The sequence below is a fragment of the Cupressus sempervirens genome, chromosome 3 (genome assembly GCF_028749045.1).
Source record: "Cupressus sempervirens isolate cs-2001-9-10 chromosome 3, ASM2874904v1, whole genome shotgun sequence".
NCBI classification, from domain to species: Eukaryota; Viridiplantae; Streptophyta; class Pinopsida; order Cupressales; family Cupressaceae; genus Cupressus; species Cupressus sempervirens.
In genome coordinates, this window is record NC_143120.1 from 343,654,060 (window position 1) to 343,669,515 (window position 15,456).

Here is a 15,456-nt window from a genome sequence, read left to right on the forward strand (position 1 = left end):
ACAATGAGTGGTGGAGATAAAGAGGCAAAAACTTTTTTAAAAAGTTAAAAGATTCCTCTCATCATGGAAATTGTACTTTTAAGTTGTAGACAATTTCTTTTTTATTTATATTTTTGAATTATAAAATGCCTTTTCATGTGCACTTAGGATAAAGGAGATTTTTATTTAATTAAAAGGGAGAATGCTCTTTTAATAAAATAAACTTAGGATAAGGTGGTCAAAATATAGAATAAAATTAAATATGTGATTATGTGATGATTCGATCAAGGATTTTTTATTAATTAATTATGCAAAAATGATTAAACACATAACATGGTCTAGCATATAATTAAAACAATCATAAAGGGGGCTTATAGTTTACTAGACAAAAATTGGGTGATTACATTTGCCCCTCTTTGATTCAGTGTGTGAGAAAGTACATTGAGTCAAAGAATGATGATGTCAAGTAGTTGATAAGAGACATGACTTTGAACTTGATCGAATGAAGTGTATTGGGATAAGTAACTTCAAACTTAATTGAAAGAATATTAGAAAGGTTTATTTTGAACTTGATTGAATGAGAATCATAGAGATAATTCTTAATGCACGATTTTAGTAAATAAATGAAAATGAACATTAAGATAAGGTTGATAAGACAATGCCATAACTGATGTGATGCAATGAGAACTGATATATCAAAGAGTGTCTTCCCCAAGTTGATTTTTTTGAAGAATCCCAACTTGATGTGAAGCGATTAAGCTGAGATGCCGCTAGTAATGATACTATGATCAATTTGTAGTTTTAAAAGATTGGTAATAGATTATTCTTGTCCCCTCAAGATTGAAATCGAAATGATGTGGAGGAGATGCATAAATGAGATAGATTGGATAAAATTGAGATACAATATGGGTTGAGATGATTGATAAGAAACCTAGAAAGTTTAGAACTGAGTTTGACCACCAAGTGATGGGTATGTGCCCTAGTTTGACTAAGTTTGACTTGAAAGGTATATCATTAAAATTAGATCAAAGCAAGTGATGATGGTTTGATTGAAATTATTTTGATGATATTTGATTAAGATTTACCTTGTTCGATGAAAATAATAATCCTTAAGAAGTGCTCAACTACATTAGAGCATAAATTTTTTTAAATCATATTTTTGACTAGCAAGATGAATCAATATTTTGATTTTGCTTTTGAAAATGATTCAAGGATGTCAAAATTAATTTTGAGTAATAATTTTCACAAAAAAATTAGACAATTGAAAACTAGGTCAAAAATATATATAAGGGGCCCAAAAGGGTCATTTTCAAATCATTTGTCTTGTAGTGAAGTTGAGAGCTTTTGAAAGAAAAAGATTAAGGTTCCAGTGTCGTCTCACCATTTCAAGTTGATTAGGATGCATAACCGGCCTCACTACTGTGATGTACTAGTAAGTAATAAAAAACCAATCCAAAATTTTCTTATGTTTGTTAGATTTTTCAAATTTTAAGGTTAGAACCCCATTTCATTATACAATGATTGATTGTATCGCATGCACTTAGGAAGTCCATTGCATGATATTTTTCATAGTTGAAGTTTATTGTATGGCTTATTTCTTGAATATTGAATGACACACACCACCTATCACACGATGTCATGCAATCTATCACAATAAATTGTTATATAATATTTCTTAAGGTGAAATATCATATGATAATAATTCATCATTCTTTTATTGCTTGGTATTTATTGATCATATAACTATTTTTCCATATATCCATATTGAATTTTTAGTTGTTTTGAGTTTTTGATATGTCATTGATGTGTACACAATATTTATGAGTAGATGCTATGAGAAGCATACCAATATGAACTTGATTATGGAGAAGTGAGGGGATGTCTATACGTAGATTACCATGGAAATATGCAAGTTTTATGGATAGAACGGATTCAAGGTCTAAGCCACAATTGGATTGTTGTGAATAAAATATATAAGCATCTAGTCCACACCCCCATCTCAGGAGTTGTGTGTGGGTGTGTAGTCCAAGGGCTAGGAGACTGGGATACAAATAGTTTAGTACCATGTTATCATAATCTCTATGATCTTGATTGGATGTATGCCAATCTTTCATAGTATATTATACTTTTACCTTTTGTCACACTGTTATACATGTATAATACACATGCATTATTGATTTCATATGGTAATAAAGTATCAAGACATACTAAGTTGTTTTATATTGTTTTAAAGATGAGATATATTCCTACCATGAAATGATTATTTTAATGAAATATTATTGTGATAAGATGTCCATGAAGGCCCAAGTTACATAAATGGAAAACATAAGATCCACTAACCTTTTTAGGTGATCTATGAGTGTACAAGGGTGATTTTCTCATTCAATGGGCACCATATGCGAGATGGTATGTATGAGTGAATTAATTTTTGTAATCACGTTATGATCTAGAACATGGTAGTTGAAGAATTACAAAATTTTGAATAATTGTCTTACTCTTAATTATTAAACATTTAAAACTCTCTTATATGAGATATCAATATGGGAATTGAGCTAAAAGTATTGTGAGTGTCTACATAAGTATGACTTGAATATGAAATAGAATATCCTAAAACATGATCAACTCAAAGTGATGTTGAAGTGACCATAGGTACAATATAGTAAAATCAGGTGAGTGTGTATGTTTCACTTTTGATTTCATGATATCTTGTAAGCATTTTCTGTAAGCTGTTGACACCTAAATTTGTAGGTGTCAAATTTGAAACGGAAGTATTTTTTAAACATTATTTCATTAAAATATTATTATTTTTTTAATATGATTAAATATTTTGCACATAATAATATTTTATTTACCTTCCCTAGCATTAATAGTTTTATTATTATTTGATATATTTGAATTAATGATCAAATTAAATGATATTCATATTATTCCCCAAAGTGTGAAAGGTAAAGGTAAGACATGAAAATGTCAAATACTATTAGATTAATTAATTATTCCCTTTTGAAGTAATAAATGTTTTTTGTGAAAAAGGACAAGGAGAGGGAGTTAAACTCTCAACCTCTCGACCCTATTCTTTTTCCTATCCTAACTACCCCATCTACCCTAACCAATTGTTCTATTTTATTCTTTGAGAATGGAAGTTGGATAGGAAAGTTATAATTGCAATTTTTCTAAAGTGATAATTAATCTTTTTTCCTAGTTAAAATAATTACTATGATGCATTTTTCTTACCTTTTATTATATATATTATTTCTAGGGAAATGCATTGATAAATATTATTAGAAATAATGTTTAAAATTTATCCCTAGATCTTTAATAAAAATCTTTCCATTTCATGGTTCATGTTAAGGAAAAGGTTTTTTATGTAAAATTATATGTTCTTTAAGATGAAATACTTATAGAAATATCTTATTGGCATATTATATTACCCTTCTGTAAATATATTAGGGTTTTTACTAAAATGGTTGTTTACTTTGTCAATTTATGAAACCATTTTATATGCTTTTATAATATTCTTTGAATATGATTACTTTGACCTAAATATTTATGCACGAGAAAAATCTTTGGGATTACATAAATTAAATGTAAAACCCTAATTTTTAAATTATTTTTTGATATGACTTTCAATATTGATTAAAGCTTTTTGCATTGTAATAAATTTTTCAATTATATTTAGGGTTTTGCTAGGAAGAGTAGTGATGATCCAAATCTTGTATGCATCCTTTGAGTTTATATAAAGGATACTAGGATCATATTTATAAACTATTTTTTGTCAATTGAGAGGGGATCCTTCTGACCATTATGGATTCAGTTGTTATTTGTATGCACTAGCAACACAAAATATTATGGTGAATTTCTTCAAAGATCAATACAAGGATTTGTATATGCTCATTTAACTTTTGGTGATATCATTCTTCTTTCATTTATTTTGTTCCTTTGATTAAAATTAAAAGTTTACTTTGATTGATAGTCCCATTTATTGAATATTAAAGAGTTATACCTCAATACTTGTTAAACAAATGCCACGTAGTGGCATGTACTTGTCGTTAGAATGTATTGTTGTATTGTAATAGAAACAATACTCGATATTATAATAATGAATATGTATAGGAAATTGAAGTTTAAAAAGATAGATATATAATACAATTTTTAATTTTTAATTATGTACTATAGAATATTTTAGTATTCTAATATGTATTATAAAATAATATAATAGAAATTAACTTTTTATGTTGAACATTATTTTTACCATGCATTATGTATAGTAAAATATTAAAGAAAATGTAATACATAACATGCTAATTATTATTTTTCATCAACAATTAATAAAAAATAAAAATTTAATGGTAATATTTTAAATTTTAAATGATAATTTAAATTTTAAATTAGGGGTGCTTGTATTTCAATTTTACTATTATATATTTTTAAATATGAATATAAAATTAAAATTAAAAATAAAAACTATGAAATAAACATTAAAAAAAATTTACATTGTGTTTTAAAGAAGATTTATATAGATTAGAACAATAACTTACTTCACAGCCTTGATGTTTATAGGGGAAATAATAGAAGATATATTTTCATCTATTAGTTTCTTTGGAATAAAGGGCGTAAAAACTTTATTAAAAATCAGAAAGCATTAATACAAAGCAAACTAGAACCAAAGGTCCCAACAAGAAGCACAAAGATGATCCCGATCAAAGATAAAACAACCAACATCATCATCTATCATCATTCTCCACCCTATCACCATCCAAAATACTCGTCAAGTCAAAACGAAGCTCTTGAGGAACCAACTCCCATTCCTCAATCCTCCATCCCTCAGCATGCTTAGAAGCCCATTTTGCCAAACAGTCAGCTGCCCTATTCCACTCTCTTATGAGAAGAAGTCACCAATTCCATCAAAGAACTAATTTGCAAAATTTGTTGCACAATCCTAGCCAATTGCCAGTTAACATCAAACACTTTCTACTCAATAAGAAAGTTGATCAAAACTTGGGAGTCTGACTCACAAACAATTCTTCTCTAGCCTTGCACATGAGCTTTCTCAAGAGCAACAAGAATAGCCAACCCTTCCACCAGGTTAATGGTTTGAATCCCAACATAGATCGAGAAGATAAAAATGACTGAGCCCATAGCATTGCTCCCAATCCCATCGATACCAACTGGACCTGGATTACCCCTTGAAGATCCATCAGTATTGATCTTCAAGATCCCATAGAGGGGAGGCTGCCATTTACCAACCCTGTCAATTTTTTGCTTCTCACGATGCCATCTCCTAGCCCTCGTTAATGCCAAAGAAGACTCCAAAGTTCCCAATCTCTCCACCAACTCTGTATCACATTTCCCCAAAGGTAATTCTACTTCACACTTAGCCTCCACTGTCTCTTGAATCATGGCCAATATCCTCAGCCAAATTTGTTGCACTAATCGTTGCTCACCATGAAAAATCCTTCGATTGCGCTCTAGCCAAATCTGCCATAATAAGAAGATAGGCTCCACAAACCATACCTCCTACAGGAAAGGAGCCATAGATGGAGGCCACCCCATCCCTTGCCAAAACTCAATCAAGGAGGAAGCATGGCCACAAGGTGTTACCCAAACTCCCCACCAAAAATGCCAAAGCTGCAGGGAAAAAGAGCACCGAAAAAACAAATGAGAAGAGTCCTCCTCATTAGCCCTGCACATGACATAGATAGAAGGGCCATGGAAACCTCTTTTCCTGATATTATCCCAAGTCAAACATTATTCCAAGCCAAAATCCAAATAAAACAATTGCACTTTGGCCAAGATAGTTTATTCCAAACCTTCCTCCACCATTGTACTTCAGGCAAAACCATCTTAAGAGACACCAATCTGCTGTACCTAGAGGCAACCATATAGGTCCCCTTAGCATTGGGAGACTAGGCTAGCACATCATCCTCCTGAAGAGAAAAAGAACTTCTACTGGAAAGGATATTTTGCAGCATAGAAAACTCCTCCTGTAAATCAACAACTGGCCATTCATCTAGAGACTTCCATTTAGCTATTTCCAGCTGACCACAGGGGAAAACAAGATTTAAAATCATTCACCCTTGACCAAATAGCCTTCAGAAACCATTGACACAAAGTCCCTAAGTTAGGAAACTAAGAAATTATTGGGGGAAATCCATCCCAAGAGTTTGACCAAAATTGAGCCTCCACCCCCTCTTGCAAATCCAAAATAATCCATCCTTAATAAGCTTAGCCCCTTTCTTTAAAGTATCCCAGATCACAGATCCCTTCCCCCCAAGAGGATACCTGGAAATATCAAGATGAGAAATCCTTGGGAGATACTTCTGTGAAAGAACCATCTCCCAACTCTTATCCTGCTCATTACACCACTGACAGTAGAGTTTAGTAGCCAAAGCCTCACCTGACAATGCCGACTACCTCAAGCCAAGACCCCCATAATGCTTCAGACTATACACCACTTCCCATTTAACCAAATGCCATTTGGAAGTCTCCAGGAAGCCCGCCCATAAAAATTGGTGCATCACATAATCCAGATCCTTAAGGAAGCTTGTAGGAGTAACTTGGAGCATGCATCTATAAATGGGCAAAGCCTATACAATTGACTTAATCAACTAGACACGACTAACAAAGGATAACCAACGGTGAGTCCAATGATTAACTTTCACCCTGAATTTGTCCAAAATATCCTACCAAGACTCTTTGGGGAGCCTACTCACAGAGATGGGAATGCCAAGATACTTCAATGGAAGATTCCCAATCTGAAACCTCAAAGTGTGGGCAATCCTTTGTTGAATAGGGCTCGGTGTATTGAAGGAGTATATGGATGACTTGCCCTCATTAATCTGCTATCTTGAGGCAGCCAAGTACACATCCAAGACTCTATGAAGATGAGATGCCTCCCTCATTGTAGCCATCCCCATCAAAGCCGTATCATCTAAAAAATGCAGGTGAGATTACGGAGGTAAAGTTCTACCCCATCTCCAACCTTGTATAAATCCAGACCCCACATTTTGTTTAATCCATCTCCCCAAACCTTGTGCCAAAAGAATTTTAAAAAAAAGGGAGAGAGGGTCTCCCTGACGAAGCCCCCTTGAGGCCCCAAAAAGCTCAGAATGACTCCCATTAATAAGCACTAAGAAAGAGACTGATGTAACACAACTCCAAACCCATTGAGTCTAATCTTCTGCAAAGCCAAAGGCACTAAGAACCCTCTGCAAGAAAGACCATCTTACTCTGTTATAGGCCTTTGCCATATCTAATTTGATAAACATCACTTTTTCTTTTGATGGCCATAGAATGGATGACCTTAGTAGCAATAACAATCCCATCCAAAATTTTCCTACTTGCCACAAAACCACTTTGCTCCTTGAAAATCAAATCGGCAAGCCCCTTCTTTAACCTATCAGCCATAAGCTTGGAAATAATTTTGTATATAACATTGTATAAAGAGATGGACGAGAATTGGCTCAACCTATCAGCCCCCTCCTGCTTGGGGATAAGAGCAAGAAAAGTAGCATTTAGAGCCCTTAACATCTTCTTATTGTGTTGAGACTCCTGAACCACAGCCAGGAGGTCAAATTTGATGATATCCTAGAACTCTTGATAAAAATCAATGGGGAAGCCATAAGGTCCTGGTGCCTTTCCTTTTTTCATATTAAAAAAACCCCTTCAAGCTCTTCAATCAAGATATCCCTCATGAGCTACTGATTCATATCTTCAGTCACAAGGGCAGGAATACAGGAAAGAACATGTGCTTCCTCAGGAGATTCCCCTTGCGAGTCTTCTCTAAAGAGAGATTCAAAGTATTGAACTACCTCCCTGAACATTTCTGGAAAAGAAGTAAGATGCTCTCCCCTCTCATTCACCAACCCCAAGATAGAGTTACCATGCCTCTTGGCCTTCACCGAGTTGAAGAAGAAAGCTATATTTTATTTTTGTCCCCTTCCTGAAGCTACTCAATCCATGCTTTTTGTTTCCAATACATTTCCTCTCATATTTCCCATTCTTCAAGCAATCTCATAGCCCGAGCCTCATTCTAAAGCAATTCAACTATTACCCCTTCCTCTCTTATCCTTCTCGTGATATCATCCAAATCTGCCTGAGCCCTAGCCTTTTCATGGAATAGATTCCCAAAGTGTAACCAATTCCATCGTTTAAGCTCAAACTTAACATATTGAAGGAGCTTAGCACAAATATACATAGAAGTACCATAGGTTGGTCTACCTTTCTTCCACCAATCAGATACCAAATCATACAAAGATGAGTCTCAAAGCCACATAAGTTGGAACCTAAAAGAAGGCTTTCGTAGCACCCGAGTTGAAACTATAGAAAGTTTAATAGGCCAATGATATGAACCTCTCCAATCCAAGATCTCAGAGGAAGATGATTGCAACCCCCCAATCTAGTAACAAGAAACTAGGAATCGATCTAACCTTTCTGCAATACAAAACTCTCCACTCCAACGGTTTTTCCAAATGCACTGACCATTGATAGGTTTAATATCCACAAGGTTCAAGGAATTAATATTGTCTTGAAGTAGTATTGTGAAGGCTCCAGTCTTCCACTACCCCCCCGCTTCTCAGCTAGCTCACAAATAGCATTGAAATCTCCAGCCAAAATCCAAGGGTGAAAGGGCAACATGCTACAAATCAGCCTGATATGGGAGCACAAAACTTGTTTACCTTGGAAATTAGTAGGAGCACAAATGTTGGAATATAATATAACTTCCCCTATCACTAAGCAGGTAGCAATCATGGATAGAGAGGATTTAGAGGAAATCCACCAAGGAGGCTAGATTTTTCTAGGATTCCATAAATAGGCCAAACCCCTGGAAGCACCATGAGCTCCAATGCACTGGCATTCTCCATTACTCCATAACCTAGTCTTTAGACCTTGCATACTCTTCACAAATAACTTAGTTTCCTGCAAAAAAAAAAATCCAAACTATGTTTTTTGACTAACTCATGAACAACTTTTTTTCTAGGGCCACTATTCAAACCCCTCACATTCCATGATAAAATAATCATTTTAAGGGCCATGAGAAAATAGAATCCAAAGGCTTAACTTCCCCCGACTCCACCAAATTCTCACCAGCTAATTTAATCTTTTCTACATCCTTTTTTTGACCAGGTTTCCCCAAGTTCTCTGCCCCACCCTTCTTGATATCCTTCTGCATAATACCCAATTTGGGAGGCTAAATCTTCGCTATCGAGCAAGAACCAATGTGCTGCCCAATAGTCAGAGAATCCATACTTACTATTGATGCAGGAGCATCTTGCATCCAAAATAAAGGGGAGACATGTTTAATTTAAGAAAAAAAAAAAAAAAATCTGGAGGAGAGAGAAAGTGACAAAAATTAGAGGAGAAATAATAAAAAATAAAAAGGAGAAAAGAAAGGAAAAGAGGATTTTTATTTTCGAGGTGCATAGGTGGCATAAATAGAAAAATAAGAAAAATAGTTGTCATTACATTAATCGAGGTGTGTAGGTGGCATCTTAGAAGCTTGTGGAAAGTTTCTTAAATCTTGCATTTAATATTTGTTGTGATCCATAAAGGAAATGTAATTTTCTAATTGGGCCACATGGTGGTGCTTAGTTGTAATTCTAGAAGGTTATGGAAGTTTTAGAAGATTGTGGATATTGTGTAGGTAGAATTCTAGAAGGTTGTGGATAAGTCATGCATTGGGTGGTAAGTGCCTATTTAAGCAAGGCATATGAGCATTTCTAATCAAGCTTGAGAAGTAGAAGCTAGAAGGTGTGAAGACTTCAAGGTGTGAAAGCTCTAAAGGTGTAGCTCTTAAAGTAGAAATTCTTGGTGGAGCTCTTGGTGTGAAGACTCTTATTTGGGATTTCTCTTATGTTGAAGAATTTGTAAACTTCTTTTTGAAGAAGTCATATCTATGATATCATCTTGTGGGTGTTGTAAGGATCTTCAAGTATAATAAAATTGCTTGTGAAGCATTTTTTTTATTTCTCTTGGTATCCATATTGTTGCACTCTTGATTGCGAGTGGGTAAGGGTGGTGTGGCCCTCTATCAAGTGGTATCAGAGTAGTACCTCTACATTAACTATTGAAACAATGACCAAGGGTTCCTACACCTCTGAATTTCCCTTTTGCTGATGAACATCCAATTGCCTACCCTCATCCCCTATGGGATCCATCACAACCTCAATAATAGGATCCTCTTGCACTAAGTCCATAAGTCCATTATCCAAATTGGTCAAACCTGGGTTCACCTCCTGTCGGCAAAGCTCATCCAACACCTCAAACCTATTAAATGTATCATCCTACCTTTCTTTAAAAGACCTCTTTTGACCCCTATTCCCATTTCGAGCCCTGATTGAAACAAAACCATCAGAAGCCCCTGTCTCATCAGGAGATATGTTCTTCCCTCTATCTCAGGAGGCTTGCTCATAGGATGTGACTGAAGGGATTCTTGAGGTTTATTCCTTGGGCATCTTCATTGCAGATGCCCATGTTCTCGACACAGGCAAAAACAAAAAGGAAGAGTTTCATAATCCAATTGCTGCACCCAAGAATAAGAACCTGCACACATTTCTATTGCATTTGGTAGAGGCCTACTAAGATCAATTTCAACACAAATGTGAGCAAAAGTCATTACCTTTTTCCCCAAGGTCTGCGATAAGGTCCCTATAGGGATTCCAAGCACCGAAGCCAAAAGATGTAACACATCCTCTCGACAACATTCCATTGGAAATTGTGCCAAATGAACCCATACTGGGACACATTTAGGTAGCTCCTCTACAGGGTTGAATCCATCATGCCATGGTTTGATAAAAAACCCAACCTTATTGTAGAAATAAAAACCTCCTTCAAACACCCTATTGCGATCAACAATACAATTGAAAGTAACCATGAAATAATTGTTTGCCAGCAACATTATCTCCATTTCCCCTTCCAACTCCCAAGTCCTCCGAGTCCAAACCTCCAAGAATTGCAAGGAAACCTTCATTCCTAAGAACTTATAGTATAGGGAGTGATTTGAATAATATTCAACATCATCCACGATCATTTCAACTGACACAACCTTGGCCTCTCCTTGCACCTCTCAAGACAACCATTGGTCTTCATAATTCTTGTGCCATTAGATGACCGCACATGAATAGTCTCAAAATTTTGAGTGAACAAGTTATCGTCAAAAGTCTTCATCCCTTGATTCAACACTTTAGGGCCTAAAGTTTCTCGAAAATCCATGCTCGGGCTCTTCATTGCCATATCCCCCTTATCGTCAGCCATTAACCAACACCACAGATTCAAGAAGGGAGATCCCCCCCTCCCTTAATCCAAACCCTTCAACTTTAAACCTACAACTATACACCCCTGACCTCCACAAAAAAACACAAGCCAAGGCTGTGGGTAAACAAGTATGCAATAGAAGTGCCCACTACTCACACACGATGCAGGATAGCAGGAGGCACAAAACAAATCTCGTGCGTAGCAAAAGGTGTCTCCTCCAGAACTTGGCCCAATCTGCAGCCCAGCAAGATGCAACATCCAATCCACAACCCTTCAAATGCCAAAATCCCCGTTGCAGCGCTTAGAAAATAGAAAAATGAGCTAGGGCACGGGTGCCCTAGCTCCAGACACAGGCTAGAAATGCGGCGGCTCTCATCGCGCCCATTTTTTTTTTTTTGATCTATTAGTTTCTTAATAGTAGTTTGTGAATGTAATAATTGTGTATATATCTATATTTATTTGCAAAATTCATGCCGTTAAAAAAGCAATATGGTGGGAGCTCCGAGAAAAGGGGTCTTATAAGACAAAATGAATTCAACCAATTAGAATGGAGATACTTTTTTTTCATAATATATTATATTGATTAAAAATATAAAACTTTATAAAAATTGAAACGAGTTAAAAATAATTGCATATAATTGGTTGATACATTCAAAACTAATTCACTAATTAGACATAGTGAATGCAATAGTACATTGTGTCGTAGGCTAATAATGCTGCATTGTTTTCATAATTTGAATTTCTATCTTATTGGTCTCTTGAGGGGAGTTAAATTCAATAGGAATTAGTATTGAAATTAGCCTAATATTCAGTGATGCATGCTTCATCAAAGTGATAACAATTCATCTTAGAGGGATTTTCTGATTATTGCTTAGGGTTACATAAACATTCCAATTGATTGATAGAAAATTTATAGAGATTCCATTGGTCAAGGCACTGGTCTCTTTCTTATAGTTTTTTGAGTGTTCATGTTGATTATATATAAATTAATAAATTATCAAAAATAATATATACCGACTATTTAATTTTTTCAAGACACCTGAAATTCTTCAAGTTATCTGCTCAAAACATCTAGGGTGTGAGGTATAGGCCTACCAACCTTGGTCTACAGAGGTTCGTGTCCTATTTGGGTGGGACTTGTCACTTGAAAATTTTCTACTAGAAATTCCCAAAATTGGATCATCATTCCATAGGAAACCTAGTCTGTCAATTTGGGCACCAACAAATTGGTGACTCTACTAGGGAGTTGTTTACATAATCAGGTATTGTGTATCAAACCAGAAATCATTGGTATTGCAAAGATCATAAATATAGAGAAAAGAGTTTGTGCACTCTTCTGGAGGTAGAACTTAGAAGATCAACAAATTGATATATTCCTCTATAAAAGAGGTGGCGACTCTACTTAAAAAGATTCCAGTTGGAAACTCTACTAAGGGAGAAGACTCAGAAGGAAATGGTTTAAATCATACTTTGATATGGAGCTAAATCTGTATTACACCATGGAGGAAGCATAAAAACACCTTTTGGATGTATTTTTTAGATTGGAAAAATATGAAGGAGAGTCCTCAACACATTTTTTTGTAAGGATGACCAATAAATTTTGGGATGCACTTCAGACATCATGCCTTCAAGGAATTCACAAAAAGGTTTCGTGAATTGGGAATCTTAGTAGATGATCCTAAGTTGAATCTTATTTTTCAAACAATACATGAAGATCATGAGGAGTTCATCCATGATGCTATTTGTACGACACCAAATGACAGTGAATGTAAACATGATGAAGATGATTCTCTTAGTGTAGAAGAAATTTCAGCATTATTAGATATGAAATACAAAAAACATGTTGAAAGAAATGGCTCAAGTTTTTTCTCAATCCTCCATGATGAAAAAATTGATAGATCAATGCATATTAAGGAGATATTTAGTGAAGTAGAAAATGAGCCTCAAGAAGATAAACCATTTAATTATGTTTTTGAAAATTTTCGAAGTAATGAAGCTCCAAAGAAATGCAGAGATATGTTTCCCAAGTATGAATAATTTCTTAATCCATTTTATGAAATATAAATGTATCTAGAATGTGGAGATAAAATGAAATTACTTACAACATATGAACAAGGGGAAATTTCAGAGGAGGATAGTAGTCTTATTGATGAAACACTTGATGATCAGGAGGAAAGTATTCATGATAGTATACTAGATTTCTCTGTGTTCTTAAACCCTCTGTTCGAAGAGAAAGTAGAAAAGGATATGTCTAAGTTTAATGTGTTATCAAATCCATTATTTGAAGAGAAGTCCCAAAACAATCAAATCAACCAATCAATAATAAGACATGTGTAATGACAAAAATTCTTTGGAGATCTATTTTGAAAATAAATTCTAAGAAAGTCCTTATACAACATTTCTACAGGAAGAGAAATCAACAACAAATTATTTTCTTGAAAATGAAGATCATAGGGAGGCATATTTGCGCTCTGACACACATGATGGATTCTCGTATAGTGATCAAATTCAAGGTGTTGAATACTTCGACAACATTTTGAGGGGAGGTGTGCCAGATCCAGTATGTATCTCCAACAATGATTCCGGGTAAGTACCCTCAAACACATTTCATATAATTTTTTGATTAAGGAATCATAAAGAAAATTTTATAATTTTAACTTTCTTAATCTTCCAAAGTTAACATATTCTGAGAAAGAGAAAATTTCGCATCTTATTTCTCATGAAATAGGGATTGAATACCTCCATGAGGCTTATTTTGATAAAGATATAGCTTTTGATATAGTTCAAGGGGTAATTATTTTTTGGAATGAGTTATTAAGAGACCTTAAAATTTTAAGGTTTTGTGGTACAAAGTGGATATTTGAAAAATGTTTTTTGACATAAAATATTTTCATAATATTTTCTTTGTTATATGATGAAAACAAATTTTTTGATAGAAGAAAGGTTCATCATTTCTCTTTGTATTAAATTGTTTTATCAAAATCATTCATGGAATACTCACAATTAAGGTATCACGCTTCTCTAAGATAAGTATAATATCTCAATATCTATTTTTATTTTTTATTTTTAAAAATAAAAAATAAAAAAAGAGTATATTATTTATTATAAGAGAAAGTATATGATTTATTTGAAAATGTTTTTCTTCTGATTATTTTAAAGTTTCAAATGATATTAAGGTTGTATTAAAAATTAACTAACATTTTGATTGTAATGTTCTTTTGTAAAGAAATCAATAGCAATATCAGTTGCTGGTATTTAAGTAATGGAATGCTAGGAATCGATTTATTTCTGAGACTTTCATTCTATGTATCTCCACAAGAAATCAGTTTTTTCTGTGTTTATTATTATTTGGCACTCAATAATCAGTTGATGCAGTACAAGTGAATACATTGCAATGCCTAGAGAAGCTAGTACAGTGGTTGGATACATGATGGGTTTTAGATGTTGCAAACATTACAAAGGTGTATATTGTTGACCATTCTACATCTATAACATCTTCTAGTTCATGTATTCCAGTAAATGCTCAGCGACTCCACTCAATTGATAGCTTTATGTGTACATGATAACTTTAAGTATCCTTCTATTTGAGATGCCAGACACTATTCTGCTCCAGCTCCGGACCCAGCCCGTGCCTAAACCAAGGCCTGTCTCCGTTGAGCTTACAGTTGATACATTCTTCTTGACTGGACAACGAGTTCTTGATACTCTATTTTTCCTGATGGACATGATGGTGAAGTAGTTGATACAGATGATATAGATATCAAATGTTTCGACTGCACTCAATATTGCCCAAAGTGGAGACAATGAGTATAGATATAGTGATGGGCAATGAAATAAGGCGATTGCTATATTCTACAAGGATAAGTTAAAATAATTTTAAAATGCTGGACGAGGAGGATAATTTTTCTCGGGGAAGTATCTTATTTTCTTTATATTATATTTTTTTATTTTTCTTAAATAGATTAAATTTTTACATATTTTTAATCTATTTTTATTTTTGTTTTTTGCGGTCTTCTTCCTGAAAGATAATGGATTCTTGCTGTGCCTAGGCATGGACACACATCCTCAATTAGAGCCATTGTTGACACCTAAATTTGCAGATGTCAAATTTGAAGGGAAGTATTTTTTTAACATTATTTCATTAAAATGTTATTGTTATTTTAAAATGAGTAAATATTTTTCACACAATAATATTTTATTTACCTTCCCTAGCATTAATAGTTTTAT